This window comes from Sapajus apella, unplaced genomic scaffold (genome assembly GCF_009761245.1).
Source record: "Sapajus apella isolate SASKATOON/1434 unplaced genomic scaffold, GSC_monkey_1.0 scaffold18, whole genome shotgun sequence".
In the NCBI taxonomy this organism is placed as follows: domain Eukaryota; kingdom Metazoa; phylum Chordata; class Mammalia; order Primates; family Cebidae; genus Sapajus; species Sapajus apella.
Genome location: NW_022436958.1, coordinates 8465465 through 8470464, shown reverse-complemented (window position 1 = coordinate 8470464; position 5000 = coordinate 8465465). Strand labels below are relative to the sequence as shown.

Genomic DNA, 5000 nt, shown 5'->3' with positions numbered 1-5000 from the left:
CTTCCAGGTCCTAAATAAATTACAGTTATTTTCACATTCCTCTTGAATATCCTTCAGGCATGATAATGAGCATATTTTTCTGTAAAGCCCCTTAATACTTTTTTTCTGATGGTTGGTATAAAGCAAGTTGTTGAATGATCGCAGATTCCAATAATTAGAGAGAGTCTTCTAAAATCTTTTTTTCCTTTTGACATATTGTTGGAAGACATATAGTCACTTGATGTATTTATGAAGGCATGCGGAATTGTTGGCAAGTAGATATACAATGTATATGAAATCATTTGTGTATAGCAATTGTTTTGGGGGTCTTCCCTCAGCATGCCATCCTGCTAGGCTTGCTGATGAAGGTGCTGTTAGACTTTTTAGCCATCAAAGGGAATTATTGACTTGTTCTGGAGTATAGCTAAGTATTATGTCCTTGGAGTGTAAGCATATTATAGATGTCGACAGAGAGTGAAGCTGAAAAAATTTCTAAAGGATAGAAATAACTACAAAAACTCACTAAATGAAAGGAGCAGTCAGGGGCATGTATGTTTGAAACATCAATACAATGACTAGTTTCCTTTAGTAGGAGTTAAGTAAGGTAATCAAAACCATTATGAGTCCTAAATATACAGGAAAACCTGAATATGTTTACTTGTGTAAAAAAATAAACAGATGTCAAGTCTTTGGGAAATCGTAAATTTCACTGAGAACATTGTGACCTAGAAATAACGGTGTCTTCTTGAAAGAAACTGAATTTATGGTTACAAATTCTCTGTCCAATATCCGTTTTTATGATAGCTTGACAAAAGGAGGGTCCTTGCTTTTATTCTTATTTGCCATTATTTTTATATTTTTGATATCAAGAAAGAGGTTGGGAGGGGAAAATTACATATTTAAGATGTTGGAGCTTATCTAGAGCCTCAACAGATTTATGGAAATTCGAATCTTTTTTAAAATCACCATGATACTGAGATGTGAAAACCTCTCCCAGGTACCAGGGAAGCTGCTAGTACTTCCAGAGGGAATGAGTGGCTGCCATCTTCCCAAGATGCTCCTGTAACCAGGAAGTTGGAGGAGCCTCAGAACTGGCCTCTCTCCACTGCAACCATGGAATTGCAGAAATTCTGCTCTCATTTTATTTAATATGCATATTTTTTACATAGCTAATCTGAAATGGAAACATTTTTATCCCTATACTCAAAACTGCTTTTGTTTTATCAGCTGACATTTTACAACTCATTAATTTATAATGCGGGTTTAATGCCTTTGAATGTTCCTGGGATAAAAAATTAAAGTGGCCAAGCTAGTTTGTATAAAGGCTGACTACAGTATGTTAATAATAATTATATAACAATGTTTTGTATTGGATAGCACATTCCATCAGAATATTTCAAAGTGGCATGGTCCCTTCTTCCTAGCATTCATTCATCTTGCAGCCCCAAGTGATAAAGTTATTCCCATTTTTAAATGGAGAAGCCAAGACTCATGTATTTCAGTGACACAAGTTCAAATTCAGAAGAAAGTCCCTGAATTTGTCTTTGCCTTGTTGTACTTGTCACTAGACCTCTGTTATTAAATAAGAAATTGAACCTTAAATTTAGTCCTATGATCTTTACCCACCCAAGGACAGAGGTAACAAGGCAACTGGGATTAAAAGTTAAAAAAAATAATTTAAAAAAAACATCAATGATAAATTCCCCCCAGATGGGCAAGAGTCACTGCATAAAAATTATTGAGAAATAGCTGCATCCTCTCCTCAGTAGCACATACTTGGAAATTGAAATGCGTGGGGAAGACGAGGAGGAATGAAGGCTAAGGTTTAGGAGAAAATATAGAAGGTCTTCCCAACACTTACCACATGTAAAGACATTCTAAGAAAGCAGCCTCGCAAGGCCATTAATCCACTGGCTCAAACACAAATGATCTCTAAGCATCCAAGCATAAGAGATTTAGGAAACCAAATGATTCATAAAATTCCAAAATCTTTGTTTTTAAATTTAGAGTCTCATTCTGTTGTCCAGGCTGGAGTGTAGTGGTGTGATCCCAGCTCACTATAGTCTCGACCTCCCAAACTCAAGCAATTCTCTCACCTCAGCCTCCTGAATAACTGGGACTATGGGCATGCCTGAATAATTTTTTTATTTCTTATAGAGATAGGGTCTTGCCCCGGCTGATCACAAACTCCTGACCTCAAGCAATTCTCCCTTTTTGGCCCCCCAAAGTGTTAGGATTACAGGTGTGAGCCGCCATGCCATTTACTTTAATCTTTAAGTCATATTATCAGCAGAGACATTTTTAAAATGAGATTATATGTCTGTATCATGTCTAAACTGAAGGATTAGGCATGGTCTCTCCCACCATGGCCTTCCTACTTGAGGAAACATTTGCAAATAAATTCTAAATGAAGGGCCAACACGAAAATTGTGGCTGGCACAAGTTCAAATCTTTCCTTCTCCTCATAGCCACCACATATTACAGCACCAGAGAAAAGACCACAGACACGGGAACAATGGTATTCATCGATTATACCAGTTGCATCACCTTGCATTTCCATGTTACTGTTTTATACATCACAGAGTGCCATTGCATGTGCAACTTTGTAGGCTCCTGTGACAACCTCATAACAGGGAACCCATTATCATGGTTTTTACTCATTTGTACCAAGTTTCCTTGGATGATAGGCCAAGGTCACACAGCTGGTTACACATTGGTTCTGGGACAAGGCAAGTCTTCAAGCTTGTAATTCTGTGAACTGCCTCTTTATCTCTATTGTTTCCAAACTATTGCAGGAAACATGGGTGTATTGTTAGATTCTGGTAATTGATCAAATTGGTAGGCTTCTATAACTCAAATTAAGGGGATCCATGAAAGTAACAATCATCAAAACAATTTAAAATTAAGTAACAATCTCCATTTTTGTGGCATGAAAATCCCAAAAAGTCCCAGGGATTTCCATCCCTTACTCTGGTCATGTGGGGTTTAAACTTAGATTGCATTTGGCACTGGGAATTTGTATTATTATGTATGTTTTTGTTTGGCTATTGTACGCCTAAAGACATGCTTTCTAGTACTGGCTTTGCCGCCAACTGGCTCTACGGCCCTTGACGGGTCATTTGACCTCACTGTGCCTGTATTACCTCCTTTGTCAAGAGTTGACTTCAGGTGTCCTTCTGGTACTACAATTTTATTGATTATATTTCTCCAAATAAATTGTAAGCTTCCTGAGGTGAGAATGGCACCTCCTTCTATCTTCTGGATTTACCACATTGTGGGCATTTAATAAATGTTTGATGATGGCATTGCACGACTTTTTGGCACACTTAAGTTGAGTAGAGTTATAGGAAAGTATTATTGACCACCTTATTAACAATTAAGCTGTCTATAAGCTGCATATGTAATTTTCCTTTACATCAATAGAGCTTCTGTTTCTGGTGAGGATGAAGTATTGCCCCTTCACATCAGTTCTTTTGCATGTTAATACATTAGCAACTGATATCTTATTTGTACTAAAACTGACAGAACAATGTAGAGAAAGCATATAAGTAGGAAAAAGGGTTAGTAAGGTAACATTGTATAGGGCATTTTCAAAACAACAGTTCTGCTATTTCAAATGTCAAGCTAATTATCAGCAATGTTTAAATGCTATGATAGGCCATTTTTGCAAATGCTGAAATTTTCCAGCAGGTATGGACATTATAAAAATGTCAAATTTTGCTACTATTCTATTATATCTCATCAGGACACAACAATCTGAAAATAAAAGTTATATGTATAGGCAAGGAAGATAAACCATTATTTGTTTTGCATATGACTGTAAAATTAATTGGCATAGTGATATAATTTAGAGTATTGTTTACTTGGAAGGAAGAATAGAGAGGATTTAATATAATCTGGTGAAGTGCAAATAATGCTCATTATAGATAAACTATAAAGCCTTTTAAATATAGGCTTTTAGTAATGCATATACAGATATATCTTTCCAGGCCCATTTGCTGTAAAGCAAATTTAAGTATCAGCTTTATGCCCTTTGGTAACCCCATATTATACATCCAGTTTTAGAGAAAATGAAACTTTAATATGATTCCACATAAAATGGTGAGCCATGCCAATAATTCATATGCCCTTCATATGCAAATAGTTTTATCTTATCCATCAATTATCATGTAAACATAGTATCACATGGCAAATTTCCCTGCAATACAGTACAGTACCTGTATATAATTATGGGTGCATTTTGCCAATGCAACTGTTACACAGAATTGTAATTAATTCCTCTGAAGACTACTGTGAGAGTTTTGGATACTGATGCTGTTTTTGGACATTTATTACTGCTCTTTAGTTGGCTTTTTGCTGTGCCTCAGAGACAGATGTAAAATTAGTGTCTATTTTGAGCCAGCAAACAGTACATCTTTCCTCTTGTTTATTGAATTGCAGAAAGGAATTCTTTGGGCTCCCACTTCTTTGTGGTTTTGAAGTAACCGTCTGTTTTTGTGCCAGCCATGTAGCTTCAATACATGTGTAAAATTTTGCTGAGACTCACGCAAAGGGTGGCTTATTTGACCTGTAAGGACTGAACAGAACTTTGCTACGTTACGTGGGAACTTCCACATTTTCAAATGCTGAATTAAAAAATAGGTATCATAAGTTCGGAAACAGACACTGGCCTAATATATTCTGCCCAATGACCCTCATTTAAAACCAGTATACGTTGGTTATTATACAAAATTGAATCTCTTCTTTGCAGAGACAAAGCTACATTATTACAATCTCTTCTGCCAATGGTGATGAGGGTGGGCAAAACATCAAAACGGGTCCAAATGGGAAAATGAGCCTAATTTTATTTCATAATGTAAATGGGGCTAAACCCGTCAAGTATTGGCCATTCTATAGGAAGAATATTTTATGGAGAAAATTTCCACAATACTTATACTAAACAAATCTACTGACTAGACTTGAAAGAACATTTTAAAGGAAAATCCTGGAATTTAGAAGTAGGGGGATGGGGCAGGGATCAC

The 5000-nt window shown here is 36.3% G+C and overlaps 1 protein-coding gene across 9 annotated transcripts in view; it reads left to right on the top strand.

Annotated features, from left to right (window-relative positions):
* Window positions 1-5000, top strand: part of ZEB2 (zinc finger E-box binding homeobox 2) — a 135183-nt gene that overhangs the window by 82473 nt on the left and 47710 nt on the right. Inside the window, exon 1 of one of the 9 annotated variants that reach the window (XM_032286234.1) lies at window positions 2237-5000. This exon is cut by the window's right edge and continues 2035 nt beyond it. The exons of the other annotated variants lie outside the window; for them this stretch is intronic. The gene's annotated coding sequence lies outside the window, so the exon portion shown is untranslated. Of the gene's footprint in view, window positions 1-2236 lie in introns of those variants that run through there. 9 annotated transcript variants of the gene reach the window in all.